This window comes from Chiloscyllium plagiosum, unplaced genomic scaffold, assembly GCF_037043375.1.
Source record: "Chiloscyllium plagiosum isolate Xiang-an unplaced genomic scaffold, Cpla_swu_hap1 HiC_scaffold_23, whole genome shotgun sequence".
NCBI classification, from domain to species: Eukaryota; Metazoa; Chordata; class Chondrichthyes; order Orectolobiformes; family Hemiscylliidae; genus Chiloscyllium; species Chiloscyllium plagiosum.
Genome location: NW_028270161.1, coordinates 46,510,361 through 46,526,130, shown reverse-complemented (window position 1 = coordinate 46,526,130; position 15,770 = coordinate 46,510,361).

The window sequence follows — 15,770 nt, the reverse complement described above, 5'->3', positions numbered from 1 at the left end:
AGACTTGCTGAATACAGCCAGTTGTTCTATAACGCAATGGTTGTGTATTTGTGCAACCCCGTGTTATAGAAAAATCCCACCTTAGAAACAGTGTTTAAAGTGTTAGTGCTGTAATTGCGTTACAGCCAACACACCTTTTAAAAGTTTGTGCTTTAGAAACAGGTCCCCAATTCGTCAATCGCATTACAGCAAATTCGCATTGACGAAACATGAGCAAAATGACCTGTCTATCTAACATTGGTTCTTTTTCAAAACTGGTGCTGAAAATCCAGACTAATACTTCAGTGTCATGCTGAGCAAGATGATGTCTTTCAGGATAATGTTAAACCAGGACTGTTTGTTCTTTTAGGGACAAAATGGATCCCATTACATACCTTGAAGAGGAGTTGAGAAATTTTCCCCGTCTCTCGTCATTACCATGTCGCTACATGTCAAACATTGCATACAAATTAGCTGTCATGTTTCCAATATTACAGTGGTTCTACGGTCAGGAATAGTTCATTGGCTGAAAATAACAATTTACATTAACATAGTATCTTTAAGATAATAAGATATGAAGGGCACTACATTGATAGATATTAGAAAAGAACAAACCGCAAACATATGCTATTCCATTTTACCAGCACTGTATCACATTATATAACATAACTGATCAAAATGTTAATGTGTCCATCAAATTGAGTCACAGCACCTTAATGATGAGGCATAGCTGTCACACAGGTGGAAAGGAAAAGAAGCAACTCCTGCAAATCCAGATCGCACTCCCTCATGGTACATCCCACTCCATCTACTTCAAAATCAATGGATTGAGGGTTTCCCAGTTCAGTCATATAAACACCCACAGCAGAAACCTATGACCTTGAGTAGGCATCATTCACAAACTGAACTGACCAAGATAGTATTACTCTACTGTAGATCGGCAGCATTCAGGATTACTGTGTTAATAATGTGCAATGCTGCTCAAGTGTTTCTGGAATTCTGAAGTCACACAGTGTGATATAAACTCCTTCACTTTAAATGAAACTAAAACTAGGATCAAAGGGCATAGTCAGAGTCAAAGAAATGTACAGCACGGAAACAGACCCTTCGGTCCAACTCATGCATGCCGACCAGACATCCTAACCTAATCCAGTCACACCTGCCAGCACTTGGCCCATATCCCTCCAAACCCTTCCAATTCATACACCCTTCCAGGTGCCTTTTAAATGTTGTAACTGTACCAGCCTTCACCACTTCCTCTGGCAGCTCATTCCATACACAGACCACACTCAGCATAAAATAGTTGCGCCTTAGGTCCCTTTTAAATTTTTCCCCATACACCCTAAACCTGTGCCCTCTAATTCTGGACACCCTCACCCCAGGGAACAGATCATGACTATTTACCCTATCCATGTCCCCTTATGATTCTATAAACCTCTATAAAGTCACCCCACCAACCTCCTAAGCTCCAGGGAAAACAGCCCCAGCCTTATTCAGTCTCTCCCTATAGCTCAAATCCTCCAACCCCAACACCATTCCTGTAAATCTCTTCTGAATCTTTTCATTTTTCACAACATCCTCCTGATAGGAGGCAGACAAAGATTGCACACAATATTCCAAAAGTAGCCTAAGCAATGTCCTGTACAGCCGCACCATGACCTCCTAATTCCAATACTCAATGCTCTGACCAATAAAGCAAAGCATACCAAACACTTTCTTCACTATCCTATCTACCTGCAACTCCACTTTCAAGGAACTATGAACCTGCACACTTTGTTCAGCAACACTCCCGAGGACCTGACCATTAAGTGTATAAGTTCTGTTAAGATTTGCTTTCCCAAAATGCAGCATCTCACATTTATCTAAATTAAACTCCATCTGCCACTACTCAGCCCATTGGCCCATCTGATCAAGATCCCGTTGTAATCTGAGGTAAGCTTCTTTGCTGTTCACTACACCTCCAATTTTGGTGTCATTGGAAAACTTACTAACTATACCTCCTATGTTCACATCCAAATCATTTATATGAATGACGAAAAGCAGTGGGCCCTGTGTCAGAGTAAAGGATTGCCAATTAAAGCCTGCGATTAGATTCCATACAGTATGGAAACAGGCCCTTCAGCCCAACAAGTCAACACTGACCCTCCAAAGAGTAACCGACCCAAACCCATTCCCCAAACTAAAGCACCTAACACTATGGGAAATTTAGCATGGCCAATTCACCTGACCTGCACATTTTGGATTGTGGGAGGAAACCCACGCAGACACGGGGAGAATGTGCAAACTCCACACAGACAGTCACCCAAGGTGGGAATCAAACCCAGGTCCCTGGTGCAATGAGGCAGATGAGGAGGAATTTCGTCTTTCAGATGGCTGTGAAGGTTTGGAACTTCTTTCCACAGAGAGCTGTAGGGGTAGAGTCCTTGTATATATTAAAAGCTGAGATGGCTAGATTCTTGACTGGTAGTGGAATCAAGGTTTATGGGGTAAAGGCAGGGAAAATAGATGTGAGGAATGTCAGGTCTACCATGATCCCTTTGAATAGCAGTGCAGGCTCAAGTGGCCGAACAGCCTATTCCTCTTCCTATTTCTTATGGCCTTATGTTGGTTAATTAAAACCTGAAGAAAAGAAGTAAAAGGAAATTAAACAATGTTACCATGTAGTGCTCGCTACTCATGGAAGGCAATCTCTGACTTGGTTCTGGGTCAGTGAAACTTGGGAAGCTCAACACTGCAAGGATAAACTACATGCTTTTCACTGATGATTTCAAAGAGTGATGTGTCCAGATCGTTCTTTGGAAGCCAAGAGAGATGAAAGAAACAACCGGCTGAATCAAACTTTTCGGCTACATGTTGGTTTAGCGAGTTCTTTTCAGAGTTTCTCTCCATGAAGCTAAGCTAAGTTTCTTGCCAGACCTTACCAAACCTGCCTCATTCATCATTTACCTCATCCCTATGGCACCCCTCTTACTTGATTCTAACTAGATTCTACCACTTGCCATACCCAGAACATGTAACTGCAGCGATATCTTAGAATAGACCGGCATCATTTGAAGAGCTGTTGTGCATTCGGATAGGAACTGTTAGTCTGTACAGTTCCAAATACTTGCCACTGACATGGCAGAAAGGACAATTTGTTCCCTGCTTTGTGGGCAGGGACCTGGACATCTTACTGCACAGGGCTTTACAGTCCTCTTCTCCCAGGAGTAGCAATGGAAGCCACAACATCAGCCCGTGCCAACTGGACTGATGTTTCCACCTGATTATATACAACTATAGGAATGGTCTCCTCTCCACTGATGCACACATCACCACCTTCTCTCTGATACCTCACACTCACTCTGTCTTTGCTACTCACCAAGTCTCTCACCGAGTCATCACTCATCTCTCACCAAGTCTCATGCTCTACTGCTCTCACTATTACCTGTAACATCTTCCCTCATCCACTGGGACTAACATAACTCCAAAACTGCAAACCCTGCATGCACTCTGCGATATCTACTCACTTGCTCCCCACTTGAACTAGAAGTAACAGCTGTGCCACACATTTTTGTTTCCCAGAATACCTGCCTGGCTCTCATTCCAGGAGGAAAGCTGCCCACAGTACCAAAGCAAGTGCTAAGGTGGGTGGTGAGCCGTCTGAAATTCAACTCCTCACCCCTTAGAAGGAGATGATCTGACTCAAACCACTCCAACTGGCTGACTAACTATGTCCAAATCCATTGGCTGGCTGTAAGTTATGAATTACTGTTACAGGGCTCACGGAATTCAGGTTATTCCCCTTGACTTGCCTGATGACTGCTGACAGCCATGACAAGCATCCTGGCTTTGTGGCTGCACTAAACAGTGTGGCAATACAGCAGTATTGTGAGTCTGGTATCTCTAACTGAGGGCAAGGCAATGCAGGGATGCTGTGGGCATCCATATTGGCTCAAAGTAAGTGGGCATTGTAAGAATCAACAACCCCGCGATGCAGGCTGTTCTGGACTATAAGGTGGATGTGTATCCATGAGTGCACAGCGTCCTTGCTGCACCATAACAATGATAGTTGCTGTTGAACCCCAATGTGCAGCATTGATGATCAGACACATCCTGTAAGTGGAACGGAGATGTTCCTTAGATGGATTTTAGCATGCCAACTTCCATTAATACAGCATATGTGTGCCACTGCCTATGGCCCATAGCCTGAGATATTTGTGCCTGATATCCAATATGAAGGTTCTTTACATCAACTGGTAAACTGAAGTCACTAAGTACCCGGTCTGACTACCATGTCAATAATTCTCTGTGTCCAGTTTATTTGCAGCACGTGGTGCAATAGCTGCATATTAATGAGATGAGATTTGCAATTTAAGATCACTAACAAGCAATAATCCCTTTTAATAGGCAACTCGCTGAGACCTAGCGAGAAACTTGCCTCAACACCAGGATTGTAATTAATTCTGCAGTGATCCGTTCCTGACATTGAGATTGGCCATGCTGGGCTTCTCACCTGATTCTGCCAGGTTTCATATCATTCAAGCCCCTATAATACTCCATCAATGTTTCAGCTTGAGCTTGATCCAATACATTTACCTGCAGAAGAAAAAGAGGATATTAATGTGCAGATTGAGTCTTCTCTGAGATGAAACTATAAACCAGTGTATGCTATACGAATGTAGAGGTTGGTGATTTAAGCTTTTATTTCTGTTGGTCAAATAACCAGTAAGAGTAGCAGTTAAAATTTACATAATTCCTTCAATATACGATAATGAACCAAGAGTCATGAGAGTTAAATGGAAGTTGAAGTACAGGAGGAAACATTGGAAAGGCAAACAAATTCATTGAGGGAATTCTCTGAAGACACAGATTCCAGTGGAAGGAAGATATCAGAGGCTCACTAAACTGGTAGTATTCAAGAGTGATACAGTGATATTAGCAATGAAACGACAAACAGGCTGAAATACAAGAAATGAGAGTTTTGTGGGAGTCTGGAGGCCAACGTAACTAGGCTAGGATGGGAATTGATAGGTGAGCAAGATTTACAGCAGGTGAGTTTATTGGCAACAGAGTTTTGGATGAGCAGACATCTTTTGAAGAGGGAAGGATGGAAAGCTGCCAATACATTGGGGCCACACCCTTTAATATACTGGAATAGCTTCCAGATGATCTCAGCATGAAACACTGAGCTTCATCTGCAATTTTCATAACAATTCTCATTGCCTCCTTCATCTTGGCTCCAAATTCAAAGCTCATTTCACTGAATAGAATCCATAGTACACCAGATCTACTTATAAGACAACAGCAAGTACTTTACAGATAAGTGTTCCAGTCTTTCAACTCATTTCTTTTTCCCAATAATAATAGTCAGTTCAGAGTTCAAAGGGTTTCCTTTCAAATATTGGAAACAAAGTTAGAATGGCTGAAGTTCTTCTGCACATGGCTGGATTGAACTTGTCACCTACTAATAAATCTTGTTGTTATTAGCTCCCTCTACCAATTCAAGTAGATGTCAAAGCTGTCTCTTGTTTTCAAATTCATTCCACGCTATACTAAAATCTTCCCAGCCACTGAACGACTCGGGCATTGATGAAAAAGTTAGGAGAATCAGGTGAGGTCGGCACGAAGGTGTTTCTCAACATTGACAGCAAATTGTCCCATTTTCTAACCAAGTGTTGAATGGTGAGGAGCAATTCTCTCCAGTGAGTGGCAAGAATATATGGATCTGTGTACATTAACATCCACATTTGTACATCATCTCACCCCACTGCGATGAAGTTTCCCATTCTCCCACTCTCAAGATCCAAAATGCAACAATTCCTGACATTTGGGTAACCTGGTGACAGCTTGATTTACTGGGCTTCCATCTTGGACACCAAACATCAATGTCTCAAGGTATGCTCCATGGGCAGCGACTGCACCCAGTTCCATTCACCAGGAACTCCAGGACTCTGCTGGCAAATTAGGGTGTCACAACTGCGCTGTCTGACATGTGTGTGGCTTCTGATGAAGGGCTTATGAAGTATTCTTCTGCTCCTTGGATGCTGCCTGACCTGCTGTGCTTTCCCAGCAACACACTCTCGACTCTGATCTCCAGAATCTGCAGTCCTCACTTTTTCCCTGTATATGGCAAGGTTGGTGTTAAGATTTGTAGATCGGGTGCCAGTTGCCATGGCTGTGGGTGTGTTTGCTGAGCTGGGAAGTTGGTTTGCAGACGTGTCGTCCCCTTTCTAGGTGACACCTTCAGCACTGTGGAGCCTCCTGTGAAGCATTGCTGTCTTGTGTCATTTGGAATTTATTTGGCTCCGTTCCCACTGCTTCTGGTTGCTGGTTCCAGTTGTTCATTGCAGTAGCCGATATATTGAGTATAGGTCAATACGTTTATTGATGGAGTCCGTGGATGGTCAGTATATTGGGTCAAGGTCATTATGTTTATTGATGGAGTCCGTGGATGACAACTCATAGCCAACAACTCACCAAAACAAAAGACCCAATCATGGTGGCACAGTGGTTCAGTGGTTAGCACTGCAGCCTCACAGTGCCAGGCACCCAGATTCGATTCCAGCCTCGGGTAACTGCCTGTGTAGAATTTGCACATTCTCTCTGTGTCTGCATGGGTTTCCTTCGGGTGCTCCAGCTTCCGACCCCAATCCAAAGATGTGCAGGTCAGGTGGATTGGCCTTGCTAAATTGCCCATAATGTTAGGTACGTTAGTCAGAGGGAGGTGGGTTGCTCTTCAGAGGGTCGATGTGGACTTGTTGGGCTGAATGGCCTGTTTCCACACTGTAGGGAATCTAATCTAATCTATAAATTTCCATGCAGGGACTGCATGGAACACTACATAGGACAAACAGGTAGACAACTAGCAAACTGCATCCATGAACACCAACTAGCCACTAAATACCACAACCAGCTGTCCCTAGTAGCTATAAACACAGATGACAAGGACCACACATTCGACTGGGACAATACAACAATAATAGGACAAGCTAACAGAGGACAGCTGAGAATTTCTTGAAGCATGGCACTCATCCACGGATTCCATCAATAAACACATAGACCTAGACCCAATATACCGACCACTACAACCAACTACCAGAACTGGCAACCGAAAGCAGCTGGAACAAAATCAAATAAATTCCAGACGACACAGTACAGCAGCGCTTCACAGGAGACTCCACAGCATAGAGGATGTCATCTAAAAAGGGGATAAAACATCTGCAAACTAACTTCCCAGCTCAGAGAACATACCCACAACCATTGCATGCATATGGCAATTAACAGGGATGGTGCAGGACAGACAGGGGCTTCCAATGCTTGACCAGGTTCATGGCTGAATTTCAATGACAGTGCAGTTACCAGGAATCCCAACAGTGTCCAGTACCACCATCTGTGCTGTTTTGAGGAATATGATGAAGAGGACTCAATAGGGGTGTGGTGCAGAAATCATGAGAAGTGTTTGTGAAGATAACACCAGAAAACTCATTCCAGATTGCAAAGAAAAATCCTCCATGAAACTCAGCAAAATTGACACTGAACTGATTTCCGGTAAAACTCAGTCCGTGCCTCTTCAAACCCATGATGTGTTTTCTTGTATTATCACTATATCTACTTGTGTCAGCAATCTGAATCCTCATGCCGTGCTACTGCCTCCTCATGCTGATATTTTGGTGCCAGTATTGTGGTTCTGGGGCCTGATTGTATCTCATTATAACATCATTCTGTCTCCTTTTGCCAGCACTAAGCCTCCTTGGGCCAGTATTCTGATGCATTGGTTTGGCATTGTGCATATTGGAACTCATAAGGCACACGGACTGAGCTGCCATTCTGTTTGCTTGCCCTTCTAAATGAAACTCATTATTTCCTCCTGTAACATTAGTTTAAAACATGAGATTCATTGCGATGCTGACAGTAAAATATGCTGTTCCTAAGTCTGTTCTATCTATTTCTGAATATCTGTATTAACAACCTTTGATAATTTACACTCGAGGCAGTTTACTGTACAAGTTGTGATGTTGCTCTCGCCAGTGTAGATTAGTGCAACTAGGGTCATTTCCAAATGTTTTCTCTTTAGTCACATTGAATTGAAGCTGCTCTGATATATGTCATATTTGTTTAGTTATATAGCTTTTGACTGAGCATGATGATCTTTACTGAAGATCACAGGATATCTATCACACTTTTCTATTGCTTCCCAAAGTCAGAGAATACTGTACAAAGACTTGAAGTGAAGTGCGCAAGATAATGCTATCCAGTGAACTTTACTTATTAATGTGCAGTAACAAAGTGATGCAGCAATTTGGACAACACTTACAAAGCATTAAAATTGGAACCAACTCATTGGTGAGCTTGATTTCTCAATTTAATGTATACAGTTTGGAAAAGGTTCAGTCGAAATGACAATGCTAATTTTGAGACTTAGGGCACTATCAATTGAGTGAAATCAACGGAAAAGATGGTGGAGGTTTGAAATTTTCTTTCCCTGAGGAGACTCTAGGTTCTGTAAAGTTTAACACAGAGATTGATAGGTTGAAATGAGGTAAGTGTTTTAAGGGATTCAGAGCTAAGGTGAATAATTGCAGTTAATATGTAGATCAGGCATGATTTGGAACAATGATGAAAAGGGCAGAAGTGACTGAATGGCTAAGTCATGTTGGTACGGGAGACAAAAATGAATTGGAATTGTATTCATGGGAGCAAAAACAAGTCAAGGAATTCCAAATATTGAGAAGTGTCGATGATGAAAATGGAAGCTCAACAAAATTACCATCTTGAATTAATCGAAAATCTGACATGCATTTACTCTGCCTTGAAGGTGTCTTTCATTCACTGTTATCAGCTTAACAAATTCATATCCTTGTTGTCAGACTACACATTCAACACAAGATCCCAAGAACTGGTATCATTTTCTTTGTTTTCCCAACTAAAAAACTCTTAATCCCACAGCTGACTTTCGCAGTAAGGGACAAATGGGAGATTCCTCCTTCTAACCAAATTTTGCCAATTTGTATGTCTTGTGTAAATATACATGGACTTGCTGCTTTAAATCTGAATATATCTGAAAAGTGAACACGATTTGCATCTATCTTCCTATTGTCTCAGATTCTTGCAGACTGTCTGTGCCTGTAAAGTTGAATGATATTTTAGAAAAACCTACAACCCACTCATATAATGGCTTCTTATGGAAGCTTCTCTCAAACCTCATCCCCATGGCAATGTAAATCACTTGGCCCTTGTATCCAATTCAAAACCGTAAAAAGCTATCCTCTAGACCTCCATCATCATCATCATTTTTGGAATTAACTCGATAGTTTAATGTATAACTATATACCAACCCCTTGACATTCATAAGATCTCAATGGAAGGTGGAGAGTAATTGTCTATCCACCACCAATGTAAATACCGTGGTAAAAACTGAAAACACTGCAGATGCTGTAAATCAGAAACAAAAACAGAGGTTGCTGGAAAAGCTCAGCATCTGTGGAGAGAAATCAGAGTTAACATTTCGGGTCTGGTGACCCTACCTCAGAACACTGATCATTGCTTACAGATGTGAATACCTTGTGCTTTCTTGTCCCTGTGAGATAATTGCCTTTTTTGCTGAATCATTAATAGCCAAACCACACGAGTTTGTTATCACCAGAATTCAGAGTAATTCAAATTAATCCTTCATTCCTCCATTTTACTTTATTCGCTGCACAATTACAACAAAAAACAATTCTACTTATTTCTACATTAGTAACAATATAGATACTCATAATGCATGTGATACAGCAATGACAAACATAAGCCTTGGTATATTAAAAAGACATTTGTTTTACCATAACTTATATTTGTCATTGCGCTTTTTTATTTTTTGCTTTTTTAGAACTGAAGTGAGAAAGAACTGTCTTAAATCCAGTGATTAAGAGAGTGGCTGTGTATTGAGACAGTTAGAGGCAATGAGGAATTTAAAAGAACAAGGGGATGTGATGGATGACAGTTATAGGAAGGGGGAAAAGTTGCAGATACAGACACATAGATGGGTTTACTCCAGGAAAGGTAAGAGAGATAGGCAGGTAGTGGCTATTCCTATTTCAAACAAGTATCCTGTTTTGGAAAATGTAAGGGCTGATGGATTCTCAGGGGGATGTCGCATGAACAGCCAAGTTTCTGGTATCGAGACTGGCTGTCATGCAATGAGGGGTTACAAGAGATCAATTGTGTTAGGGGATTCTGTAGTCTGAGGCACAGACAAACGTTTCTGTGGCCAGCAGCAAAAAAGCAGAATGGTGTGTTGCCTCCCTGGTGCCAGGATCAAGGATGTCTCAGAGAGGGTGCAGAATGTTGTCACAGGGGAAAGGGATCAGCAGGAGGTCATTGTCCACATTGGAACCAATGACATAGGCAGGGGAAAGAAAAAGACTATGAAGGGAGAATATAGAGAGTTAGGCAGGGGATCCTCAAGAGTAGTAATATCTGGATTACTCCCGGTGCGGTGAGGTAGTGAGGGCAGGAATAGGAGGATAGAGCAGGTGAATGCATGGCTAAAGAGCTGGTGTATGGGAGAAGGATTCAGATTTTTGGATCATTGGAATCTTTTCTGGGGTAGAAGTGACCTGTACAAGAAGGACAGGTTACACCTGAATTGGATGGGACTAATATACTGGCAGGGAGATTTGCTAGAGCTGCTCAGGAGGATTTAAACTAATAAGGTGGGGGGATGGGGCCAGGGAGATAGTGAGGAAAAAGATCAATTTGAGACTGTCACAATTGAGAAAAGAAGTAAGTCAAACAATCAGGGCAGGAAGGGACCAGAGAACAAGGTAGGACTGATAAATTAAAATGCATTTATTTCAATGCAAGAGGCCTAACAGGGAAGGAGGATGAACTCAGGGCATGGTTAGGAACATGGGACTGGGATATCATAGCAATTACAGAAACATGGCTCAGGGATGGGCAGGACTGGCAGCGTAATGTTCCAGGATACAAATGCAACAGGAAGGATGGAAAGGGAGGCAAGAGAGGAGGGGAAATGGCGTTTTTGGTAAGAAGTGTACTGAGGGAGGATATTCCCAGAAATACATCAATAAAAGTTATTTGGGTTGAACTGAGGAATAAGAAAGGGATGATCACCTTTTTTGGATTGTATTATTGACCCCTTAAGGTCAGAGGGAAATTGAGAAACAAATTTGTAAGGAGATGTCAGTACTCTGTAAGAATAATAGGGTGGTTATGGTAGGGGATTTTAACTTTCCAAACATAGACTAAGACTGTTATAGTGTTAAGGGTTTAGGTGGAGAGGAATTTGTTAAGTGTGTACAAGAAAACTTTCTGATTCAGTATGCGGATGTACCTACTAGAGAAGGTGCAAACTTGACCTACCCTTGGGAAATAAAGCAGGGCAGGTGACTAAGGTGTCAGTAGGGCAGCATTTTGGGGCCAGCGACCATAATTCTGTTAGTTTTAAAATAGTGATGGAAAAGGATAGACCAGATCTAAAAATTGAGATAACGAGAGTCCAGAGACAGTATGTTCCTGTTAGGGTGAAAGGAAAGGCTGGTAGGTATAGGGAATGCTGGATGACTAAAGAAATTGAGGGTTTGGTTACGAAAAAGAAGGAAGCATATGTAAGGTATAGACAAGATAGATCGAATGAATCCTTAGATATAAAGACAGTAGGAGTATACTTAAGGGAGAAATCAGGAGGGCAAAAAGGGGACATGAGATAGTTATGGCAAATAGAGTTAAGGAGAATCCAAAGGGTTTTTACAAACACATTAAGGATAAAAGGATAACTAGGGAGAGAATAGTTCCCATCAAAGATCAGCAAGATGGCCTTTGTACGGAGCCGCAGGAAGTGGGGGAGATATTAAACAAGCATTTTTCATTAATATTTACTGTGAAAAAGGACATGGAAGATATAGAATGTAGGGAAATAGAAGATGACATCTTGAAAAATGTCATATTACAGAGGAAGAAGTGCTGGACATCTTGAAACACATAAAAGTGGATAAGTCCCTAGGACCTGATCAGGTGTACCCAACAACTCTGAGGGAAGGTAGGGAAATGATTGCTGGGCCCCTTGCTGAGATATTTGTGTCATCGCTAGTCACAGGTGAGGTGCCAGAAGACTGGAGGTTGGCTAACATGGTGCCACTATTCAAGAAGGGCGGTAAGGACAAGCCAGGGACTATAGACCAGTGAGCCTGATGTCGGTGTTGGCAAGTTGTTGGAGGGAATCCTGACGGACAGGAAGCACATGCATTTGGAAAGGCAAGGACTGATTAGGGAGAGTCAACATGGCTTTGTGCTTGGGAAATCATGTCTCACAAACTTGATTGAGCTTTTTGAAGAAGCAATAAAAAGGATTGATGAGGGCAGAGCAGTGGACGTGATCTATATGGACTTCAGTAAGGCGTTCAACAAGGTTCCCATGGAAGACTGGTTAGCAAGGTTAGATCTCATGGAATTCAGGGAGAGCTAGCCATTTGGATACAAAACTGGCTCAAAGGTAGAAGACAGAGGGTGGTGGTGGAGGGTTTTTTTCAGACTGGAGGCCTGTGACCAGTGGAGTGTCACAAGGATCGGTGTTGGTCCACTACTTTCCATCATTTATATAAATGATTTGGCTGTGAGCATAAGAGGTATAGTTAGTAAGTTTGCAGATGACAGCAAAATTGTAATGGACAGTGAAGAAGGTTACCTCAGATTACAACAGGATCTTGACCAGATGGGCCAATGGGCTGAGAAGTGGCAGATGGAGCTTAATTTAGATAAATTTGAGGTATTGTATTTTTGGAAAGCAAATCTTAGCAGGACTTATACGTTTAATCGTAAGGTCCCTGGGAGTGTTGTTGAACAAAGAGATCTTGGAGTGCAGGTTCACAGTGGAGTCGCAGGTAGATGGGATAGTGAAGAAGGTGTTTGGTATGCTTTCCTTTATTGGTCAGAGTATTGAGTGCAGGAGTTGCGAGGTCATGTTGCAGCTATACAGGACATTGGTTAGGCCACTGTTGGAATATTGCGTGCAATTCTGGTCTCCTTCCTATCAGAAAGATGTTCTGAAACTTGAAAGGGTTCAGAAAAGACTTACAAGGATGTTGTAAGAAGGGCCTGTGCCCGAAACGTCGAATCTCCTGTTCCCTGGATGCTGCCTGACCTGCTGTGCTGTTCCAGCAATAAAGTTTCAACTTACAAGGATGTTGCCAGGGTTGGAGGATTTGAGCTATATGGAGAGGTTGAATAGGCTGGGGCTGTTTTCCTTGGAGTGTCGGAGGCTGAGGGGTGACTTTATACAGGTTTATAAAATCATGAGGGGCATGGATAGGGTAAATAGACAAAGTCCCTTCCCTGGGGCCAGGGATTCTAGAACGAGAGTACATAGGTTTATGGTGAGAGGGGGAAGATATAAAAGAGACCTAAGGGGCAACTTTTTCTCACATGTGTATGCGTATGGAATGAGCTGCCAGAGGAAGTGGTGGAGGCTGGTACAATTGCAACATTTAAAAGGCGCCTGGATGGGGATATGATTAGGAAGGGTTTGGAAGGATATGGGCCGGGTGCGGGCAGGTGGGAATAGATTGGGTTGGGATATCTGGTTGGCATGGATGGGTTGGATTGAAGGGTCTGTATCCATGCTGTGCACCTCTATGACTCTAAGTAGCCTGACACTTGCTGCAGGTATTGTGCAAATAATTGATTGAACAAGCAATAATTCAAGTTTGAGATGCTGTCGATTTGCAGCTGAGGGGTTGTACAGTTGCAGTTTTTGCTGCCAACCAGAAGTTGATTAGTCTATGCACTCTGGAAATAAGCAGGGCTCAGTTTCCAATGTGTAACCCTAGTAAGTCATAACAATAGATAATAAGAAGAATGTTATCTCAAGGTTGTTCACGAGCAGAAAGTAGAGGATTGGATAAAAAGCAGTTTCTTCGACTCAATTCATGGCCTGTCTTATAGGATTCAGAAGCATGCAAATAAATGAAATGGCATTGAGGATACAATATCAGAATTTACCACACCTTTGTCCCTCCGAGAAGTTGTAGTTTTGCTATCTTTTCCTCAGAACTGTCTCTTCCCATCATCCTTATAGTTCAGAAGATCATCTTAACTTTTCAGACAAAATAACTTATGAGAATCTTATACTTTACACTGGAAATAAAAAGGAAAGTCAGCTTAAAAGGCTGAAGATAAAGGCTGAGGGTAGGCTTTGTGAAGAAGAGAGTGAGGAGGAGCAAGCCCCTGGCAGTCAGAAGTTGAGTGAGAAGCTCTTTAAGTATGTACAAGCATTGCCTAAATTTGATGAGAAGTATGTGGAAGCCTTTTTCATCTCACTTGTAAAGGTGGCTAAACAAATGCAGTGGCTAGTGGCAATGTGGGTTTTGTTGATCCAAACGGAACTTTTAAGTAGGGCTAGTGACATCTTCCGATCGCTATCAGAGGAGGTATCTAGGGAGTATCAGGAGGTGAAAAAAGCCATTTTAAGTGCATTTAAGCTTGTACCAGAAGCCTATAGACAATGTTTCAGGAATCTAAGGAAGGACATAGGTCAAACCTACAGTGAGTTTGAAAGAATCAAACAGAATCATTTCGATAGATGGATAAGAGCTTTAAATATCAAGCAAACCTATGATGCCCTTAGAGAGGTAATTATTTTGGAGGAATTCAAAAATTCACTGCCTGAAGTAATGTAAACTTTAATGGAAAAGCAGAAAGATAAAACAGCATGGTTAGCAGTTGAAATGGCTGATGGTTATGAGCTGGTCCATAAAATACAATTTGGCTTTCAGAATCAATTTCAGCCCATGAGGGATAGAAATTGGGGCAAAGAGAAATCCTCACGTGGAAAGGGAAAGGTAGATCCCAGTGAAGATCATAAGGAGAACTTACCACAGGGTAAAAAAGAAACCCTTGAGGGGGACAAAGGAGTTAAAACACTCCTTTGTTTTCATTGTAATAAAATGAGCCACACAAAATCACAGTGTTGGTGGGCTGGGAGAAAGCCTGATGTAGGAAAACCGGACAAGCCTGGGAGTTTTGTTGGACTAGTAACAAAAAACACAAGAGAAGTTAGACAACTTCCCTAGACAACACACTCTGTGAAATTTCTTCTCACTCAATTTCTTCTTGATGAACTGCCTCAGAGTGTAGAAGTCGGCACAACATCATGGGCTGAAGGGCCTGTTCTGTGCTGTACCTTTCTATGTTCTATGTTCTATGATCAGAGGTTGATTAAGGAGGAAGTGCCAGATCTGCTTAAAAATATACATGCAAGGGTAAAGTTTATTCACATAATGAGTTCATCTCACTCAATTTCTTCTTGATTTGATAAGGTCCACTAAACCTTTTAAAGGTTCACTTGTTTTTGGAAGTAACACCAATACCTTATTCCCAGTTGCAAAATTGTGAATTTGTGATTTCTTATCTGCTTCCTGTTTCATTATACACTGCGATACTTTTAAATGCTGTCTAGCCAAGTCTCCAGCTCTTTAGTCATTCTCTAAAATTTGAAACATAGTCCATATGGGTTGTCTCTGAAGTCTGACTTATTAATATCTCCTTAATCAATTTTAACAGTCTTTTTACTTCATGCCCAAAAATTAATTCAAATGGACTGAATTTGGATGATTCATTCAGTGCATCTCTGATTGCAAAAAGTATAAACGGAATTTCCTTATCCCAATCATCTGGGTAATCCTGACCATAAGCCCTCAACATAGTCTTTAGCATTTGATGTCATCTCTCTTGTGCTCCCTGTGATTCCGGATGGTATGCAGTAGATTTGAATTGCTTTATTCCCAAGTTATCCATTACCTCCTTGAATAGTTTGC